At 41.6% G+C, this 23419-nt stretch overlaps 1 protein-coding gene across 1 annotated transcript in view; it reads right to left on the reverse strand.

The window, feature by feature from the left end:
* LOC108704068 (thyrotropin-releasing hormone receptor) overlaps positions 1–10783 on the reverse strand; it is a 28472-nt gene extending 17689 nt beyond the window's left edge. Inside the window, exon 1 of the mRNA XM_018240450.2 lies at positions 10703–10783. The gene's annotated coding sequence lies outside the window, so the exon portion shown is untranslated. The remainder of the gene's footprint in view (positions 1–10702) is intronic.
* Between the last annotated feature and the right edge of the window lie 12636 nt (positions 10784–23419).

The following is a 23419-nucleotide window of genomic DNA, read 5'->3' on the forward strand; positions in this document are numbered from 1 at the left end:
CTTGCACAATCCAGCCTAACCTTGGGGCAAATTTACTAAAGGGCAAAGTTGCTAACGCTAGCGAAAATTCACCAGCGTGACGTCATTTCGCTACTTCGCCGATTTACTAAAGGGCACTGGCGTAAATTCGCTAGCGAAGTGGACCTACACTAGCGATACTTCGCACCCTTACGCCAGGCGAAGTTGCACTATGGCGAAGGAACGTAACTATGCTAATTCACTAACTTGCGCATTTTACTGAACGTTACCTCTTGTGCCAGACTTGCCTTCGCCACCTCAGACCAGGTGAAGTGCAATAGAGTAGATAAAAAATTTTTTTTTCTAAAAGTAAAATAAAAATGATTAATTATAAAGATACATGTTCCACCTGGCTTGAAACATTGATGGGGTGTGCGAAGGTCATCATTTACAAGTGTAAATGTTTAGTAACAAATTTGCACCATGTAAATGGTTTCTATTGGTGTGCCATATCATATCATATCATATTATATCCATTCAGCAGGGCCAAGTATATTAGACCCTTGCAAAGCAGCATGCATGCACAGCGGGTGGATGGATTACATCTTAGATGTCAATCTTTAATGGTTAGAATAGTCACTTGGTTAAACAAATAAATATAAAAAATAAGATCTAAATTTTAGATTTTGGCAAAAATTTTAACATTATAAACATTTGGTAGCTGGGCAACATCTATTTGTACCAAATCTCAAAAATAAGGGGTTGTTACAATGCTTCCAAATTATGTACAACCATTTTTTAAACAACCTCCCATTTAATCCTGTGGATATTCACATTTTCAGCAAGTTCCCACTTATTGATTTACTAAAAAAGTCAAGGTCAGCGAGCTCATTCCACAGTCTCTTTGTAACCCCCCCTTCCAATTCATAAATACTTTAAATCACTAAATGTGAAACATGTTGACAACCTACAGTGATCTCTACCTGCATGCAGTAGCAATAATGGTTAGCTCACATGGAGTTAATTAAACATTGGTAAATATTTCAAATATGACATTTAGATTATATTTAGAAACCACAGATCTGAGAGTCCACAATGCAAGTGCATGCTGTGCTGATCTATTGAGTGATTTCCTAACAGTGGGGTTTCACAGAACCTGCAAGGATAGAGTGGTCTGTTTTACAGTAACATGAATAAAAGTATTAGAGTAGAGAAACAATGCTATCAGGGATGTCACTATTATTCACTGCAGAAAGTGTTTCCCCAGTAACCACCCCCCATACTGAATTGAAATGAGGTCGATGTGTAATACACCAATTTTTAGGTCCTAAAAGAAATAGCCATTCCCGGGCAAATTTTACATATTTGCTTGTCCGCTAAAAATAATATGAACTAAAAGCGCCTTCCAACTGACTCAACTCAACTCATCTGTGCACCCTAGGAGCCAGGAATATATATATAATTTCTCACACTGAATACAGCATGTGGTTACTTTGCTGGACAGATGGAGTATTTACCACTATAGTACGCCGAGCAGGTGCTTTACAAAGTACACAGCATTTTTAAATATATAAAAGCGTGGCCGCGATTTCCCTAAGATCTATGTAAATTAGAAAAATGCTATTTAATACATTTATTAATTGGGGTGTTCAAAATGTATTTCATGGCAAAAAGATATATGCCTTCTGTGCAACAGGCAAAAAGAACTAAAGCAAACATGAAAGTTGGCTACCCATCCCACAGGTCAAGGGACATTATACTGAGCATCCTGATTATTTTACAATTATCCAATGCTTATGCATGCTGCTGCTGGGATATATATTGTAGAGGACACCAGGGCTAGGACCTTGACGGGAGGTATAATTCTCCTTTGTTTGGGCTGTCGCCATTGTGTATTTGTGTCAGGGAAGGAGTCTGGGGGTTATTTGACAGCAACACCAGTTGCTGTGTTTTTCTTAGTTATTCGGGGGCCGGACTCTGGAATGGGAAGGAAGGTACAGGATGGGCTTTCCCATTCCACCCAGGTACACACCTGCCTTTTACTGCAGCAGAGGGATACATAAAGAGGAGTCACAGGTGCAAATTGAGGGGCTGATGTGCCTGCAGTCAGTGAGCTTCAAGTCTTTCTAGAGGGTGTTAAAAAGAACTAAGGGAGGAACTCCACGGGCGATTAAGGCTCGATCCGACGCGCTGCACAAAAACGCAGGAGTCAAGTCGGATGCAATGGAAAATAAGGTAAGAAATACAAATGTCGGATCGTGGCGCAGCGTTCATCCGACTGTATGCATCTGACAGTCGTGTCGCATCGGGCGAACAATGCAACATCATCCGACATTGCTATAGCTTACCTTATTTTCCATCGCATCCGACTTGACGTCTATGTTTTCGGATCCGCCAGAATCGTGTTGAACCCTTAAACAAAAACCCTTGTGTACAAAGGACTGTGAAAGAAAGCCAGTTAATACTGGGCAGTGCGGGTTTTGTAGTTTGGCCTCAAGTGGACTGACCAGGCCTACTTTGGACACTGAGAAAACCAAAGGACCAAAATTGTTTTTTAATTTTTTTTTAAAAAGGCTGAAATGTTAGTTTGTGCCTATGAATAAATTACACTTTTATTTGATAGCAGACCTGTGAGTGCAGCTTCTTCTCATCAAATGCGTATATGTCCATAGAAAATTATCCGCACTCACAGGTCTTAAAAGTTCAAAATTAATTATTTTTTAAAAGATAAGAGGACTGATGTTTCGGCCTATCCTAAGGCCTTTCTCAAAGTGAGAAAAATAAAATAAAAAAAAAGTTCAGGTTGTGATAGCCTTAATTTTCATTAAGGCTTGAGGAGGCTACGCCTTCCCAAACCTGTTTGCCTAAAAAAACAAAATGTCCTCTGAATGACCGACTCGTCTATTTGAGCTTGTTTGAGGGGGGAGGGACAGAGGGGTGCTGCTGACTAGTGTCTTTACAAAAAAAAACACTACCTGCTAACAACAGTTACGTCATCTCACAAGATTTTCAATGCAAAATCCATAGGAAATCCGGTGACAGAGCTGAAGGGGTGAGGGGTAGTGAGTCAGAGGAAGACTGCAGAAGTGAGGTCACGTGCGCGCCGTAAGGGCATGTTTAGGTCCAATGCCTAGTTCGGCATTGGACCTATATACAGCCCTGGGCACATGCCTAGGGTGCAAAGCTTGGGGGGTTGCCAAGCACATACCTCATAAGCAGCCTACCCCTAGTCCGCCACTGAAAAAGGTTAAGCGTGTTGATGCAGGCCCGTCCATGCTCGTTTGAGAATGTGAGTTGTGGCCGGCAGGGTTGCCTGGGTGTAAGTAGACCAACACACACGGTTTACTATTAAACAACACAAGCAGTAATGTGGCTGAACAGAACTTTTTTCTATAATTGTAATATTAATAGTACTATGCATAATTTTCAAAATAGTCTGGGCTTTGTCCATGCAGCCTGTGGGCACATCAGTTAGTAGCACATAAATCAGCCCATGTATGGGACAGTTTTCAGATTGTAGTGCTCAGACAGGTGAATTACAACTTTTGCCAGTGCCTATAGTATGGGAGTGAGTCAGCTGTTTCTCCGCCAATGGAAAATTGCTGGTGAAAAAACTGTTGATGTAACATTAGACTTAAGGTGGCCATACATGGAGAGATCCGCTCACCAAAGGTGGGCAATATCGGGCTGATCCGATCATGGGCCCTAGGGCCCAACGATCGGATCCTAACAATGGCTAACGGGCGGTCGGATCGCGGGACCGCATCAACGAATAGATGCGGCCGCGATCCGACGTGATTTTTTGTCCCATCCAATCGAGATCTGGCCGACTTTCGGCCAGATCTCGATCGGTGAAGCCCGTTGGGGGGCCCCATACACGGGCCAATAAGCTGCCGACTTGGTCTGTCGGCAGCTTTTATCGCCCCGTGTATGACCACCTTTACCCTACCCAACAAAAAAGTCCCCCTCCACCTATGATTGCCTTCCTTATGTTATTCTGAGATTTTTCTGTACCAAAGTACCATCTTAGGTGGTATAATCATTTATATATATATATATATATATATATATATATATATATATATATATATATATATATATATATATATATATATATATATATATATATATATATATATATATACTGTGTAGCTGGTGCACACGGCAAATAGTCCAATGCCTGTGTGCTGGTTTACAACAATAACATAGTCCGCTCAAAAAAAAAACCGCATCAACCAGGTCTTAGTATGAAAAATCAAATATTTCAAAATTTTATTGTCAACGTTTCGGCTCCATAGATTGAGCCGTCCTGAAGACGGCTCAATCTATGGAGCCGAAACGTTGACAATAAAATTTTGAATATTTGATTTTTGGTTTTTTTGAGTGGACTATATATATATATATATATATATATATATATATATATATATATATATATATATATATATATATATATATATATATATATATATAAATACACAGTTAGGTCCATAAATATTTGGACAGACAACTTTATTCTAATTTTGGTTCTGTACATTACCACAATGAATTTTATATGAAATAACTCAGATGCAGTTGAACTGCAGACTTTCAGCTTTAATTCAGTGGGTTGAACAAAAAGAATGCATAAAAATGTGAGGAACTAAAGCCTTTTTTTAAAATAATCACTTCATTTCAGGGGCTCAAAAATAATTGGACCAGGGGTAATTGGACAATTGACTCAAAGGCTATTTCATGGGCAGGTGTTGGCAATTCCTTTGTTATGTCATTATCAATGAAGCAGATAAAAGCCCTGGAGTTGATTTAAGGGGGGGGTGCTTGCATGTGGAAGATTTTGCTGCGAACAGACAACATGCGGTCAAAGGAGCTCTCCATGCAGGTGAAACAAGCCCTCCTTAAAGGACCAGTAACATAAAAATTTTTTTTTAAAAAATTCGTTAGTATACATCAAAAAATATACACCAACCCAAATAAAACTTTAAAATTGCAAAGCCTTTATTAAGAAATAACTTACCGAATCTCCACTTCCGCTCCTGTACAGAAAAGGCGACACGGCGATGATCCATCCTGCGGCGCTCTATTTCTTCTTCCTGGCTATCGCCCATATTGTACTGACAGCGTGTGAAGCTGCGTTGTGCATTGCGGATACCTCGATGTACTGTATGAAACAGCCTGAATGAAAAGAATCCCAGGAAAAGCACAGCCATGGAAGGACTGAGTGGGAACTGTGCAAGCAGCCACTGTCGGGATTTTATCTCTCACCCGGCTCTGGGGCGCCATTCTGGTGCGATTGGATTTGGATCTCACCAAGGACCTCTGTACACGGACATTACCTCTCTAGAAGCCGCGAGGCCAAGGACCTCTGTACACGGACATTACCTCTCTAGAAGCCGCGAGGCAATGCACGGCTCCCCTGTCTTCTTCCAGCGCGTCATTTGGCTACAGCTGCCGGTTATCTCAGTCCCACAACATAAATTTACAGAAAACTTGCTCTTATCATCCGGCCGAGAAATACCCAGAGCCCAGCAACCCCTTGCCCAGCGAAGAATTCTCCTCCAGGGCAAAGGAATTTGCATTTTATCCCAGTTTTACCAGTTCCTATCAGGCAGGTCCCTGGACTTGGACACTCATTTGTAACAGTAACATCTTCTGCTTGTATTGCGACAAGGATGTATAATTAGTTACATTGTAACACACTCGCCTACCAAAGCTACACTTTAATGTATCTAGTCTTGAGGGCTGCTGGAAATGAAACATAATACATGTGCGCCCAGATGGATACTACTTACTGAGATAACAGGCAGCCGTGTAGCCATAGGACGCGCTGGAAGAAGACAGGGGAGCCGTGCATTGCCTCGCGGCTTCTAGAGAGGTAATGTCCGTGTACAGAGGTCCTTGGCCTCGCGGCTTCTAGAGAGGTAATGTCCGTGTACAGAGGCCCTTGGCCTCGCGGCTTCTAGAGAGGTAATGTCCGTGTACAGAGGTCCTTGGTGAGATCCAAATCCAATCGCACCAGAATGGCGCCCCAGAGCCGGGTGAGAGATAAAATCCCGACAGTGGCTGCTTGCACAGTTGTGCTTTTCCTGGGATTCTTTTCATTCAGGCTGTTTCATACAGTACATCGAGGTATCCGCAATGCACAACGCAGCTTCACACGCTGTCAGTACAATATGGGCGATAGCCAGGGAGAAGAAATAGAGTGCCGCAGGATGGATCATCGCCGTGTCGCCTTTTCTGTACAGGAGCGGAAGTGGAGATTCGGTAAGTTATTTCTTAATAAAGGTTTTTCAATTTTAACGTTTTATTTGGGTTGGTGTATATTTTTTGATGTATACTAACGAATTTTTTAAAAAATTTTTTTTATGTTACTGGTCCTTTAAGCTGCAAAAACAGAAAAAACCCATCTGAGTAATAAATTGCTACAATATTAGGATTGGCAAAATCTACAGTTTGGTACATCCTGAGAAAGAAAGAAAGTAACGCAAAAATACCTGGATGTCAGTGGTGGATGATCGCAGAATCATTTCCATGATAAAGATAAACCGCTTCACACCAGCCAAACAAGTGAACAACACTCTCCAGGAGGTAGGCATATGCAAGGTGCAAGCCACTCATAAGCATCAACATAGAAAGGCTAGATTAGACTTTGCTAAAAAAACATCAATAAAAGTCAGCACAGTTCTGGAAAAAGGTTATTTGGACAGATAAAACCAAGATCAACCTCTACCAGAATGATGGCAAGAAAAAAGTATGGAGAAGGCGTGGAACAGCTCATGATACAAAGCATACCACATCATCTGTACAGTGTCGGACTGGCCCACCGGGATACCAGGAAAACTCCCGGTGGGCCCAGGTGTCAGTGGACCCTCATGCTACTATACATTTGGCATAATTCATGGCCATTCCCTATTTATATAAGAACATAGATGGAATAATAGATTATAGTATGTAAAACAAGAGACTAGGTTGAGTAAGGGGAGGAAGAATAATAGTGCCCTGGTCTAAGGTTTTTGGGTGGGCCCCTGGTGTCCCAGCCCGACACTGCATCTGTAAAACGGCGGAGACAGTATGATGGCTTGGTCGTGCATGGCTGCCAGTGGCACTGTGACACTAGTGTTTATCCATGATGTGACACAGGACAGAAGCAGCCAAATGAATCATGAGGTGTTCAGAGACGCTGTCTGCTCAAATCCAGCTAAATGCTGTCAAATTGATTGGGAGGCGTTTCATTATACAGATGGACAATGACCCTAAACATACAGCCAAAGCAACCCAGGAGTTTATTAAAGCAAAGAAGTGGAATATTCTTGAATGGCCAAGTCAGTGACCTGATCTGAACCCAATTGAGCTGCATTTCACTTGTTGAAGACTAAAGTTCGGACAGAAAGGCCCACAAACAAACAGCAACTGAAAGCCGCTGCAGTAAATGCCTGGCAGAGCATTAAAAAGGAGGAAACCCAGAATCTGGTGATGTCCATGAGTTCAAGACTTCAGGCTGTCATTGCCAGCAAAGGGTTTTCAACCAAGTATTAGAAATTAATAGGTCTTAACTGCATCTGAGTTGTTTCATTTAAAATGCATTGTAGTTATGTACAGAACCAAAATTAGAACAAAAAAGTTGTCTGTCCAAATATTTATGGACCACTCTATTTTCCAATACTTTACAGCTGTTTACAGAAAAATAACCTGCAAATCAAAGGAAATTGTGAATAGACAGAGCCAGAGGCTTCAAATTTATCAAGCAAACAACATGCAGCTCAGTTAACTTCAAATGTAAAATTCAGAGTGTCTGCAAAGGAGGAGCCCAGGAACCCTGGTTCATCTGATTTTTCTTGTCTTTGAGCAACCCATGGTGGTCTACGTGAATGTACAATCAGAACCTGATAACCTGAGCATAGTCCCACCCTCTCTATTCTGTAGCATTCCTCCATTAAAAAAGGAAGGGGTAATAAAACGCTTTTTTTAAACTGTTCCTATGTTATCCTCTTTTTTCCCCTAGCAAGAAAAAACTGGAGAGCTACATCAAACGGATAGCTATGTCCAGTCCCAAAACCCCTTTAATACCATCCTGTAGGTTGGCATTAAATATCTAAACCAAAGTCCGTACATTTGGAGGCAAATTTACTTAAGGTCGAATATCGAGGGTTAATTAACCCTCGATATTCGACTGTCGAAGTTAAATCCTTCGACTACGAATATCGAAGATGACGGATTTAGCGATATTCGCTCAATGGAACGATCGAACGAAAAAGCGAACGATCGAACGATTAAATCCTTCGAAACGTTCGACTCGAAGGATATTAATCCATTGATCGAATGATTTTTGTTCGACCAAAAAAAGCTAGCAAAGCCTATGGGGACCTTCGGTAGCTTTTAGGTGGCGAACTAGGGGGTCGAAGTTTTTTCTTAAAGAGACAGTACTTTGACTATCGAATGGTCGAATAGTCGAACGATTTTTAGTTCGAATCGTTTGATTCGAAGTCGTAGTCGAAGGTCGAAGTAGCCCATTCGATGGTTGAGGTAGCCAAAAAAACCATTCGAAATCCAAAGTTTTTTTTTCTTCTATTCCTTCACTCGAGCTAAGTAAATTGGCCCCTACAAGATTATTTTGATGTCTGATCACTGAACCACCACACAAATAGTAACCTTCTTCCTGAAATTTTCAAGAGCTACAATGAAATTAGCCTCTTATTGAACTGCCTTAGCATAATTTGGTATTAAATAAATTTACTTTTATTTTTATTGAGGATGTCAACTGAATAAACCACCAGGATGCTGCCACTAAGGCTGGGATGACTTGCCATTTCCAAACTAGCTATTATACCTTCACTCTCAGCACACCTATTTTTAATTCTTGTTTGAACAAACCTTTTCCTGAAAAACCTTTCATTCTTCCATTAAATATTTTCCACGTAGGGATCACCTTACAAGCAAGTACTTGTGTTCCAGTTCTCTTTGGCAACCACAAACACAATTTCTCTACTGGTACCCTGCTTACATCAACTTCTGTGTCAATTTCTAATCCCAGAAAAGTCAACTTTGTGTACAGTTCTACTGTTGACTTGGTTCCAGTCTGGACATCAAATTCAGTTAGCATGGCTTCTAGGTTAGTTACATAGTTACATAGTTACATAGTTAAATTGGGTTGAAAAAAGACAAAGTTCATCAAGTTCAACCCCTCCAAATGAAAACCCAGCATCCATACACACACCCCTCTCTACTTTTAATTAAATTCTATATACCCATACCTATACTAACTATAGAGCTTAGTTTCACAATAGCCTTTGATATTATGTCTGTCCAAAAGTTAGCAACTTTTTTTATGCCAGTGATCAATATTGGTCCACTACTAGAATGTACTATGACTAAACCTGATTTCCAGAAACCAATATAAATATGTGCTTAAAGTTATCCTGACACTAAAAAACTACTCTTCGAAATATTAATATACATTTAAAAATTGCCTTTAGGTCATGTTGATGTTTTTTTGCTGATAGGGCTGCTTTTGTAAGTAATTGTTACTTGAAATTCCTAAACCTGATCCAACCTGACTGTCCCTTTTCGACCTGTCAGTTTTAGCTTCTAATGCTAACAGACTACTGCTGCATAAATATGGCAGCCCCTTCATAAAGGCACATGGGGGGATCAGATACATAGTATAAAAGCATCAGGCAAATACTCTTATGGCAAAATTATAAATCGCACTAAAAGACAATATTATGATAAATCTAAAATGGTTTAAATTCTGGTTTCAGCATCTCTTTAAAGATTTAAAGCATGCACAAAATATGCACACCTGTGCATAAATATCTGTCCACAAAATAACTTTTCTAAAAAAAATGACCTGTGAACTGACAGCAAGTAAAAATATTACTGTATGTCAACTTAGCCGTTTTTGCCCCAAGCCATTTGTTTTCACTGTCTTTTGTCAAAGGACTGATACTGCACTGAGCACAGTTGTTTTACAGTATACAGATAAATAAACAGATCTACCTTTGATCGTGACAAATGTTGAATTAACCAGAATTCACCGTTTCTATTTTTAGGTACTACACTCAGAGAGAATATTACAGAGCCATGATGAATCTCTGTGATTGAGGAAACGTTCTACCCAGGGAGATTGGTTTTCCAGTTTTTTTCTCCAACCACTTCAGGGTTATCATATGCTGATTTTAAATTTTAAAAACCTTGCACAAAGCCTATCATAATAAATACAGCAGGACACCTGCTTAACCAGGGGATCAAATTATATACTTTAATTGGTGTTGGCACCTTTGCCAGCATTAATCTTAAAGGAATTACAAACACATCCAAGTGCCTTGGCTTTTTATCTTAACACAGGCACGGTGATTGATCATAAACCTTTTCAAACAATCTAATGTTGTTTAATTTTTTCCCTCTAGTCTCCTTTTTCTTTTGCTTACTCCTGTGAGCGTCTTTAGTTATCTCGAATATGTCCACAAACTTTGCTGTCCATATCGATCTGTCTTTTTATGTCGATCTGTCTTTTTACGTAAAATGAACTGCAAAAAACTCCCACAATCTTTCCTATCCCTTCTGATACAATTTCATTTTCATTTTTCCTGCACTGTGCCCCCTATTTTATTTACCTCCTTGGCCCCCTTTCTTTGTCATTAAGAACCGTTAAGAATCTTTTAATTGTCTTATAAGTTTTCCTTCAAACTCACATCTAAATCAGGAAAATCAGTGTCAGAATCAGAAACATATTTTTTAGAGTACTCACCTCTCTATTTTGCTAGCACTTCTGTCAGCTACTGTTCCTGTCTTCCAATGCCTTCTGCTGCTGCTGAAAATGACGCTCTCGCTCCTGTATTGTTACTCTGCTGCTCTCATTGTGTCACTTGCAGTATACCGTTGCTCTCTACTGGCTGTGTAAGCTCTTTCTGATATCAGATTTCTCATGCTGTGTTGCAGCGACACCTATTGTCTCTGTTTGTTGAAGGATCTGAGCTCTTTGAGCTATGCTTACTCATTATATTGTTTGCTACAGCATTGATTTATGGTGGAACTTACATTTTTCAGTCAGATTCACAATCTGTTCTTGTTGAGTGCACCTGCAAAGATATGAACATACTTGGGCTGTAGTGGCTGCCTGGTTTTGTGTTTGAAATCTCTTTCCCTGCTACTGAAATTGCCTTTGTGGGATCTTGCTCCATGGTCTCATGTCCTCTAATAATATGCTCTAGCCTGACTAGGCAAACTTAAAATACATGATGTCTTATGCTACATACATCAGTGCAAGATACTGAAACAATGAAATAATCAGTTAGGTGAACTCGTGGGACAGTGAGATCTATATCTCCTATAGTAGATCATAAGATGACCTGTAATGTATTTAATGATGGCAGCAGTATCTCACTGCATGAAATCTTACATGTGGAGTCCAGAAAAGCTTTCTGAAGTGCCGGTTGTATAAAAACCTCTTGTTTCACAGTGAGTGGTCGTGAGAGGTGGGAAGGATGTACTACTACTGTCCCATAGTTTAGTAAACCAGAACGGGGTGCTTCTAGTAACATACTTCACTAAGGTTTGCTGAAAGGGCAGAATTTCAGCAAGTTGGTTGGATGGTCAAAGAAACAATTGGTTTGGATCTGATGGTGGCCAGCTGAGATGTACCCAAGCATTGTGGTACTGTCTTGTCTAAGAATCAGTTAGGTCAACAACCTGCATATAAAAGTTCAAAATACAAACCTGAAAATCTCCCTCTCTCTTTGCTGGAATATAGGACTTTTTAAAACAAAAGTGCAATTCAGGCTACTGGCACTGGTGCTGTGGATGCTGAAAACAGATAGTGCTTTGTCTGCAAACAACACAGATCTTAGATGCTATTGAAAAAGTCCATACTTTAATTTGCCTTTAAGTGACTCCTTAGTATTACTGCTTTCAGAGCAATAACTTTTTTCTCACACCATTGTATTAAATGCGCTTATCGCTCACCCTGTGTTTGACATTTTAACACATGAGTTAAATAAGAACATAAATATTTAAAAGCATATGAAATTCTATACTCCAAGGCAAGTGTGCATTTATTTCAGACCTCCAACAAAGATTTCTAACCCGCATCTGTACTTTAATTGGTTTACTTAAAAAGAAACACAAAATTTGAAGATCCATATCCATTATTAAGGCAAGCCATTGCATACTTAATATTAATGCCCAAAGTGCATCCCATACTGCAAAAATGAGGGTTGTGATGAACTTCAATCAAACGCAGTATTATGCTGCAAAGTTGGTTGTGCTTTATTTCACACTACATGTTTCGAGACTAGCTCTTTATCAAGTGTAAAGACATAGGAACCACATACATCTTAATATACCTTTAACTCCACCCCTCAATTAGTGTTAATCCCAATCAGGTCATTGCTGACAGGTAATTTTTCAGCCTAACCTTATCTAGGTAAAATACAATTTTAAATAGATAATATTAAATAGAAGTGATTTCATGTGCAAAGTGACGCAAACACCATCTTGTAAAGTTCCAAATAATTCCATTTCGTGACGATAAATCTGTAAAATAGCATAAATTAAAAACTGTATTAAAATCAAATTACCTGGGTACTGCTCATAAAAAGCCTACCATGAGCTAGTTATATTTATACAAAGGATATCACAAGATATCTCAATACCAAATATAAAAATAGAAAACAGTCTTACCCTTTAAGTAGTTAATATCACATTCACATTAAAGTCAAAAAGTATCCAATTTATCTAGGGAAGAAAAGAGTCACCCAGGTTAGAGTTCTGGAAGCACAAAAGTTACAATGTATATATTTCAAAGAAAGCTGCTGATACTCCAGTGCTCATTAAGACCTTCTGGATACAAACTATTCAGTTTTTTTATCCACTTGGCTTCCTGTTGTAACAATAATTTTAACATATTACCCCCTCTCTGTGGTCTATAAATTACTTCTAATACCTGCCATTTTAACTGCGATTGGTTATGTTTGCAAGTATTATAATGTCTTGAAATAGAAGTGTCAGTTTGGGTACCAACTTTAAAATTACGTATATTGGACCTATGCTCTTTAATTCTTTTCTTGACTGGGCGGGTAGTTTGGCCAATATACACCAATCCGCAGGGACACTTCAGCAGATATACCACGTTTGCACTAGTGCACGTGGCTCATGAGTTGAGTTGTATTCCCTTCCCATAAGTGGGATGGTACACTTTTTCCCCTTTGATGATTGATGAACAACAAATGCAATTCAGACATGGGAAAGTTCCCTTTTTTGTTGTCCTTGAAATAAAGTTTGTTGTATATTAGGTTTGCGTGGTTCTGCTGGACACATTATCTCGCAATGTCTGTCCTCTAGTATAGCTGAACAGTGGGGTCTCATTACAATGACGTTTAAGTAATTTGTCTTGTTGTAAAATGGGCCAAAATTTCTTAATCACTTTCTCAATCTGGGTACTTGCTTGTGAGAATTTACTTACAAAAGTCATCCTAGTAGTGTTTTTAGGTTCTAGTTTTCTGTACAACACTTCACCTCTAGGTATAGTCCCAACATTTTCTGCTAATTTTTGTAAATTATGTAAATTATACCCTTTATTCTGAAACCTATTGGTAAGGTTATCGGCAGCTTTCCAATATTTGTTATCATCTGACGAAATACGTCTTGCTCTCAAAAACTGACTTTTGGGAATTGCTTCTATACACCGGGGATTATGATAGCTAGAGGCATGGAGTAAGCTATTCCTATCTGTAGCCTTTCGGTAAAGATCTGTCTCAATGATCCCTCTATTTAGAGTCAGTTTAACGTCCAAAAAGTTGAGTGAATTAGCGGAAATCTCTGTAGTGAATTTTACAGTAGGGTGTTTAGTGTTGGCTTTATCTACCATATATCAAAACACAGAGATATCCCCCTTCCATATTACCAAGATATCGTCCACGAAACGAAGATAAAGTACAATATACTCTTTAAATTCTTCGTTCAGAAAAAAATCTTTTTCTAACTTGTGGACGAATAAATTAGCAAATGAGGGGGCGACTGCCGCCCCCATTGATGTACCTTGACATTGCCAGTAGAATTTATCTTCAAATCTGAAATAATTACGCTTCAAAATTAATGTAAGGCAGTCTATTAAAAAATACACCATATTGTGTGATAAATTGGTTTCAAGAAGACAATTCTCAATATGCGTAATTCCCTCATCTTGGGGTATAGATGTATATAGACTGACAATGTCAATACTACATAAGGTACAGTTAGTGTCTAATACATTCAATGTGGACAATATTTGTAACAATTCGTTTGTATCTTTAAGGCAACATGGAAGATTCTGTGCTAGAGGCTGTAGATAGAAATCTACATATTTCGAAATAGGTTCTAGAACTGAACCTATTCCAGAAACAATCGGACATCCTGGAGGATTTATCAGTGTTTTGTGTACTTTGGGAAGGAGATAGAGAACTGGTATACGAGGTTGATCTACCAAAAGAAAATCTTTGGTGTCAGAAGTAATGAGTCCATTACTATGAGCATCTGTTACCAAAATCTCTATCTCCTTTTGTATATCAAATACAGGGTCTCTATCAATAGGCTTATAATGACCAGGTATGACTTGCTTCCCCAATATACATTTGTTTATCCATAAGCACAATGCCTCCGCCCTTGTCAGCATTTTTTATTACAATCGAATTGTTAGTCTGTAATTTATGTAGAGCTTGTCTTTCCCCTAATGACAAATTAGGGGTACATTTAGTTATGCTAGGTCTCTCACAAATGTTTTTAACTTCTGCAATTACTACTTTCTCAAACGCTGACAAGGCATTGCTTTGTACTGACGGAATAAAAGTACTTTTTCTTTTAAAAATCTCTCCAACAGTATTACTGGAAGTATTATTTTCAAACCAGACTTTCAATTTAAGTTTTCTTAATAGTTTTTGAAAGTCAATCTCCCAATTCAGTAAGTCCATGCTGTAAGAAGGAACAAAACCCAAACACCTGTTCAATACGGATCTTTCTTCAGGTGAAAGTACATAGGACGAAATATTAATAACCAAGTCCGTTACCTCTTCGACTTGTTCCGTTGGGGGTATGCCTCTCTCGGTGTCGGTAGCCTTGGGTTTCTTTTTTGAGTGCGTTGCTCTAAAAAAATTGGTGCCTGCTGTGATCCCATATAATTGTGCTGACGGGTTGATTCCCCCTGTATTGAGGCTGCGCCATTGCCCCTGCTCCGATCTGTACTGGAAGAGAATCCGTCTGTTGAATCCGAAGAGGAGCCATGAGGACTGTTTCTCCCCATGCGGTTATCATGGCGGTTCCAGCGTTGTTTGCGATATCCGGCATTGCGATTCTCTCTCCTATCGTGCTGGGTGTTTCTTTCCTCCTGCCACGTGTAGACTCTATTGTGTTGGTAATCGAGCGCGTCTCTCTCATATTTACGCACTTTACGTGCTGCCACGATCTCCTTGTGCTTTCTAAGTAGTTCTCCTTGCTCACCAAAGACTGCATCGGCTTGTGCGGATCCTTTAACCGCTATGATGTTCTCCTTTAATGCAGCGACTTCAAGATTTACCGCTGATACTTTATCCTGCAGTCTTTCAATAGTGAGTACCATCAGGTCGATACTGCATTTGTTGCAAATTTCTTGCCACCGCTGGACAAGGATCGGGTCATCTGTGCACAAATTAGGCTGTACAGCCAACCTCAGTCCACGAGGTATACGTTTTACTTTCACATATTGGGCTAATGCTGTTATATGTAACTGTATGTTCAATTCCTTTTTCTGTTTATACAACAGTTCCTTGCACCGATCATTTACATCGGTATGCATCCGATACTATTGCTATGGTGCTCGGTATTTAGGTTTTAAAATGTTATTTAAAAGCCATTTTCCTGCCTGCTGCCATGAATTGTCACACTCAGTATGGGCAGTGTGTCATTGCATTTTCCCTAATGAAAATGTATTTTCAATGCTTTGTCAGCTGTGCAGAGCCGCAACTCCCCAATTTTCTCTCATAGCCCATTAATTCTTGACCTAAACAGACCAAACAGAGAAACTGAAGCTATTCCATGTTTGGTCCTAATAATATATTATTATAAGATTACCAGTGCACAGCTAATCCCCTGCATAATGGGCTCCTGCTAGCAAAACAGTCACAACAAAGGGTTAAGTAAGGATTGTATACTGGTCATTTAAATAAAAAAAAATTACAAAAAAAAATCTAAAATGTATGCACAAGGTGGGGTTGCTCACCTTCCAAAACTTTTTTCAGTTCAGCTGTTTTCAGATTGTTGACCAGAAAAAGAGACTGCTTGCTTTCCATCTTCTTTTTAACGTTTTCCTTAAATTTAACTTTACATTTTAATGTTCCTGTAATCCAGGAATAAGACTGGCATTTTGGAACTCATGCAAGAGGCAATTTTGAGTGGGTAAAAAACGCCATTATACAAATATGTATAGTAAGAAACAACTCTGGACAACGGTTGAACAAGGGGTCACAGTGTGATTCGGCCAACATTGTAGATGGACAAAGTGGACACTAGTTATTAAATGTTTGCCCAAAAGTTGATCTGTTGGATGGTCTCGGCTCGGCTTCACCAGTAGTGTGACCACCGTTGGGCTTCGGGAGGAGCCCTCAGCTTACTTTGGTGCCACCTGGACTTAACGAGGGGTGCAAGGCGAGATGTTCTGGCTGGCAAAGGGGCACGGCTGTTTAGCAGAGTCTTTAGGCCGAAGGCCACGGTACAAAAGGACAAGGCAAGCGGATGGTCAGACAGGCTGGATCGAGGCAGGTGGATAACAGAATCGTCAGGAAGGCAAAGGGTCAAAACCAGGTGATCAATCAGATGGGTTGAGGCAGAATCGGAGTCAAATAACAGGCAGAGGTCAAACCGGAACATCAAACAGGAGGATTAAGCAGAGTCAAGGTCGGTTTCAGGCAAGGGTCAGGTTCCAGAGATCAGAATAGTCAAACAGGCAGGCAAAGGGTCAAAACAGATAATCAGGAACAGATTCACACAGAATAGCAGCAGCTAAAGCACCAGGAACAAATCCTATCACGGGCACTGGACTACACACTGAAGCTCCCTTTAATACTATTTGAATCTCGTGCCACTGTGCGCTGACGTCATCACGTCAGCGCGTATGCGCACAAATTCCAAGAAGAGGTGCGCGCTCGCACCCTAGAGCAGCAGAGACCAGCAGAACAGACGGATGCGGCGGGCGTCCCCGCCGAGGGGGGGGGCAGGCGTCCCTGCTGTCCCCCCACGACACCACCAGGGTAAGATTCCCTTACATTACCCCCCTCTCTAGGGGGGGCCACTGGACCCCCAGGCTTACCAGGAAAATTTTTTCCTTAGTCGGTCAGCCTTGATGTCATCAACTGAGACCCAAGAGTTCTCTTCAGGGCAAAAGACCTTCCACTTAGTAAGATATTGCAGCTTACCTCGCACAAGGCGGAATCGAGGAACTCATGGATCTCAAATTCAGGCTGACCTTCGACCAACACTGGGGGAGGTACAGGAAGATGACGGACCAGAGTGGCTGGTTTTAGGAGGGAGACATGAAAAGAGTTAGATATTTTAAATTCTGCAGGTAATTGAAGACGGACAGAAGAAGAATTGATTATTTCAGTAATTGGGTATGGACCAATGAACCTGGGCCCCAGTTTGAGAGAGGGAACCTTCAATTTAATATTTTTGGTAGATAACCAAATGGAATCTCCCACCTTATACTGAGGTGCTTCTCTACGAGCCCTGTCAGCAGCTTTCTTCTGGGCAGAGGATGCTGCTGAGAGAGAGTCGTGCACCTGTGACCAGATTTTAGAGAAGTGTTCCACAGAGGAGTCAGCAGAAGGGACAGGGGAACCAGAACCGGAAAAAGAAAATGCTTTAGGGTGAAACCCATTGACAATGAAGAAAGGAGACACTCCAGTGGAGGAGTGAGTGGCGTTATTGTAGGCAAACTCTGCCCAGGGTAATAACTCAGCCCAAGAGGACTGGTTGTCAGACACGTAACACCTGAGATATTGCTCTAGGGACTGGTTCACCCTCTCAGTCTGTCCATTGGTTTGGGGGTGGTAAGCGGTTGAAAAAGACAAATTAATTCCCACCAAGGAGCAAAAAGCCCTCCAAAACTTAGAGACAAACTGAACTCCTCTGTCCGAGACAATATTAACAGGGAACCCATGCAACTTAAAAATTTGAGAAATAAACAGATCGGCTAAGGTTTTAGCAGAAGGGAGGTGTGGGAGGGAAACAAAATGGCTCATTTTACTAAACCTATCCACCACCACCCAAATTACAGTTTTACCCTGAGAGGGTGGTAAATCTACAATGAAATCCATCGAAAGATGGGACCATGGCTTCTCAGGGATTGGCAACGGATTTAACAGACCTTGAGATAAATGACGGGAGGATTTAGATCTTTGACAGACTGGACAGGAGTTGACAAAAATTTTTGTGTCCCGTTTGAAAGAAGGCCACCAAACATGACGGGACAACAGAGAAACAGTCTTAGTAACTCCCAGGTGCCCCGCCATTTTAGAATCATGAATCTCCTTCAAAACTTGCTCCCTAAGCTCCTCAGGAACAAACCATCTCCCAGGGGGAGTATCGGTAGGAGCAGATGTTTGTAAGGGAAGTAATAGGGAGGAAAGGTCGGATTCTAAAGTGGCTAAAATTAATTCTTTGGGGATGATGGGAGTACACTCACTAGAGTCGGAGGGGAAAGATTCAAAACTCCTAGATAGTGCATCCGCCTTGGTATTTTTGGAACCAGGCCTGAAAGTTAAAACAAAATTAAACCTTGAGAAGAATAATGCCCACCTGGCTTGCCTAGAATTTAGGCGATTAGCGGACTCAATATAAAGTAAATTCTTATGATCAGTATAGACCGTCACCACATGTTTTCCACCCTCTAGGAGATGCCGCCATTCCTCAAAGGCCAATTTGACAGCCAACAATTCCCTGTTCCCTATGTCGTAATTTACCTCTGCAGGTAAAAACTTCTTAGAGAAAAAGGCACAGGGATGCAATTTGTTGGTAATCGGATGCCTTTGGGAAAGGACTGCCCCCGCTCCCACCTAAGAAGCATCAACCTCTACAATGAAAGGAAGAGCGGGATTAGGGTGTTGAATAATAGGGGCAGAACAGAACTCCCTTTTGAGGGTTTCAAAAGCGTGTAAGGCTTCAGGAGGCCATATACTGGGATCAGCGACCTTCTTGGTTAAACTTGTGATGGGGGCTACAATAAGTGAAAAATTCTTAATAAATTGACGATAATAATTGGCAAAACCAAGAAATCTTTGAACTGCACGTAACGAAAGGGGTTGGGCCCAATCCAGGACAGCTCTCACCTTGCCTGGATCCATTTCTAGACCCTTGTTGGAAATAATAAACCCCAAAAACTGAACAGAAGAGACCTCAAAGGTACATTTCTCTAGTTTTGTATAAAGATTATTTTCCCTTAGCCTACGTAAAACTTTGCAAACATGATTACGATGATCATTTAGATTGGAAGAAAAAATAAGGATATCGTCAAGGTAGACCACTACGAATACCCCCAGCAGATCTCGAAAGATGTCATTGACAAATTCTTGAAAAACTGCGGGGGCGTTACAGAGCCCAAAGGGCATTACTAAGTATTCGTAGTGGCCATCCCTGGTGTTAAATGCTGTTTTCCACTCATCCCCCTCTCTAATACGAATGAGATTGTAAGCACCTCTAAGATCAAACTTGGTATAGACTTGGGCACCTTTAACCTGGTCAAATAGCTCAGAAATTAGAGGAAGGGGGTAGCGGTTCTTAATGGTGATTTTATTTAAACACCTGTAATCTATACAAGGGCGAAGACCGTCTTTCTTACCCACAAAGAAAAACCCAGCACCGGCAGGAGAATTAGAGGGTCGGATGAAACCTCTCTCAAGGTTTGCTTCAATATAGTCCCTCATCGCTTGGGCTTCAGGTAAAGAAAGAGGATACGTACGACCACGAGGAGGAGTGGAACCTGGAACTAGGTCAATGGGACAATCATACTGTCTATGTGGGGGTAAGGTTTCAGCAGCTTTCTTGGAAAAAACGTCGGCATATGCCTGTAAGGGCCCGAAGGCGCAGTTGGAGTGTGGACCAAGGAGGAGGCAGGTAGCAAGCCGATATCGAGGTACAAGGGATGAGACGAGAGAATAGTCGAAGTCCAGGCAAAAGTTCAGTTCAGGCAGCGAAGAATCAATCCGAAAAGACAGGCAGAAGTCGGTACACAAGAAGTCAGTAGCAATAATCACACCCAGGAATACTCAAAGTAAGACCTATATTTGGGCAATGACAGCAATGTCCAGGGGCTTAATATAGGCCGGGTTTTGGCGCCAATTGAGCGCAATGGCGTCATGACGCTGGCGTCGGCGTCCTGACGTTGACGTTTTGACGCCGACGCACGTTCTGACGCCGGCGACCAATCGGCAGACGGGAGGATGCGGGCGTCATAGTGCAGCGACCAGCAGGATCCACATGGTGAGGCCAGGAGTCGCCATTTTGGACGCCGTCGCCATCTTGGAAACCTTCCATTTCCATTACAGTACCCCCTTCCTTAGGGGGGGCCTCAGGACCGCCATGACTGGGACTGGAAGGAAATTGCTTATGAAATCTTCGGATAAGAGAAGGAGCGTGGACATCAGAATCCTTCACCCAGGAGAACTCCTCAGGACCGAAACCTTTCCATTCAATGAGGTACTGCAACACACCCCTGGAAATCCGGGAATCCAAGATTCTCTTGACTTTGAACTCCTGATGACCGTCCACAAGAACAGGAGTGGGAGGAGAAGAAGAAGATGTTGCAGGCTTGAGAAGAGAAACATGAAATACGTTGGGAACCCGCATTTCAGGGAAAAGTTGAAGACGAACTGCCACAGGATTAATAATTTCGATAACTGGAAAAGGACCGATGAACTTTGGACCAAGCTTGGGAGTGGGTACTTTGAGATGAATGTTTCGTGTAGACAACCAGACTTTGTCACCAAGGTTATATTGAGGAGACGAAATCCTTTTCCTATCGTTAAATCTTTTTTGGGAAAGGGAACTCTTTTCCAAATTGGCTTTGGTGGAGAGCCAGATAGCGAGCATGTGGGCGGCTTGATCGTTGGCAGCGGGAACATTAGTAAGAAGGAGATCTTGAGGAAATGCAAGAGGATTCAGACCGTATACACAAAAGAATGGGGACCTCTCAGAGGAAGCATGCATGGAGTTATTGTGAGCGAATTCAGCCCAAGGGAGTAAATCTGCCCAGTCATCTTGACATAAAGATACATGGCAACGAAGAAATTGTTCCAGTGCTTGATTAACCCTCTCTGCAGCTCCATTGGATTGGGGGTGGTAGGCAGAAGAAAATTGGAGAGAAATATGTAGAGCCTTGCATAACGATCTCCAAAACTTAGAAACGAATTGGGAACCTCTGTCGGAAACTATTTCAGCCGGAAGTCCATGAAGGCGAAAGATATGTTGAATAAATAGTTTTGAAAGTTCTTGAGCAGTAGGCAACTTGCGTAGAGGAATGAAATGAGCCATCTTACTGAACCTGTCGATCACGACCCAGATGACCTTATGCCCAAGAGAAACAGGAAGATCCACAATGAAATCCATCGCCAGATGAGTCCAAGGTCGGGATGGAATGGGTAACGGCAGAAGTAGACCTTTAGGAGGGGAGTGACCGGACTTAGAGATAGCACAAGTAGAGCAAGAAGAGACAAAGTTCTTAACGGAGAGAAGGCCACCAGACCAAACGAGACAGAAGTTCAGTGGTCTTTTTGATTCCAGGATGACCAGCCTGTTTGGAGTTATGGGACTGGGACAGGATGGAGTGACGAAGTTCTGGAGGAACGAATGCGAGTCCCAAAGGGGTATTGTCAGGAGCAGAGGTTTGAGCTGATAATAACTGGGAAGCCATGGTGGGAAGTAAGGCAGAAACGATTTTGGTAGAAGGCACAATGGGTTCGGGATCCTCAGAACACATGCCTTCAGGAAGGAAGCTTCTGGATAGGGCGTCTGCCTTCTTGTTCCGGGAACCCGGGCAGAACGTAATAATGAAGTTGAACCTGGAGAAGAAAAGAGCCCACCTAGCTTGTCTGGGATTAAGGCGTTTGAGGAACTGGATGTATTCTAGGTTCTTATGGTCAGTGAAGATAGAGACTGGTATTGAAGAGCCTTCCAACAGATGTCTCCATTCTTCTAATGCCAGTTTGACGGCCAACAGCTCACGGTTTCCTACATCATAGTTTTGTTCAGAAGAAGAAAACTTTTTAGAAAAGAAAGCACAGAGATGTAGTTTTCTATCATGTGAGGATCTTTAAGATAAAACAGCCCCGGCCCTGACGTCGGAAGCATCAACTTCGATGAAGAAAGGTAGAAGAGGGTCCGGATGTCTGAGGATAGGAGCAGAAGAAAAGGAGTCCTTGAGAGTTTTGAATGCTTCTAAGGCTTCAGGGGACCAACATCGAGGTTTCCCTCCTTTTCGAATAAGGGACAGAATAGGGGAGATCTTGGAAGAAAAGCCTTTGATGAACTGCCTATAATAATTGGCGAAACCAATAAACCTCTGGATAGCCTTAGTGCTGGTAGGGAGAGGCCAATCTTGGATTGCAGAAACCTTTGCTGGATCCATCTTGAAGCCTTGTTGGGAAATAATGTACCCCAGGAAGGGGATAGAAGAAACTTCAAAGGAGCACTTTTCAAGCTTGGCGAAAAGGTTATTCTTCCTCAATCGAGATAAGACTTCCCGTACCTAGAGCCCATGTTCGAAGAGGTTAGAAGAAAAGATGAGAATATCGTCCAAGTAAACGACAACACTAAGACCCAACAAGTCCCGGAAGATGTCGTTGACTAGCTCTTGAAAGACCGCGGGAGCGTTACAGAGTCCAAACGGCATCACGAGATACTCGTAGTGCCCGTCGCGAGTGTTAAATGCAGTCTTCCATTCATCCCCTTCTCTGATCCGGATGAGATTGTAAGCCCCACGAAGATCTAGCTTGGTGAAAATGCTGGCACCCTTCAGCTGATCAAACAATTCTGATATAAGGGGTAGAGGGTAGCGGTTCTTTATAGTGATCTTGTTCAAACTGCGGTAGTCGATGCAGGGTCGTAGACTGCCATCTTTCTTTTCGACAAAGAAGAACCCTGCACCAGCAGGAGAGGAAGAAGGACGAATAAAGCCTCGTAGGAGATTTTCCTGGATGTACTCTTTCATCGCTGCAGTTTCGGATGGAGAGAGCGGATAAGTACGTCCTCGAGGGGGCATGGTGCCAGGAAGGAGGTCGATAGGGCAGTCATACGACCGATGAGGAGGAAGTGTCTCAGCAGATTTCTTATTGAAGACATCAGTGAAGTCTTGGTAAGCAGGAGGGATGAAAGGATTAGGAACCACAGATGAAATTTTGACAATAGGCTGAGCCGGAAGACAGTTTTGTTGACAAAAGGAACTCCAGCGACAGATTTGAGTTGCGGCCCA

This window comes from Xenopus laevis, chromosome 4S, assembly GCF_017654675.1.
Source record: "Xenopus laevis strain J_2021 chromosome 4S, Xenopus_laevis_v10.1, whole genome shotgun sequence".
NCBI lineage: Eukaryota > Metazoa > Chordata > Amphibia > Anura > Pipidae > Xenopus > Xenopus laevis.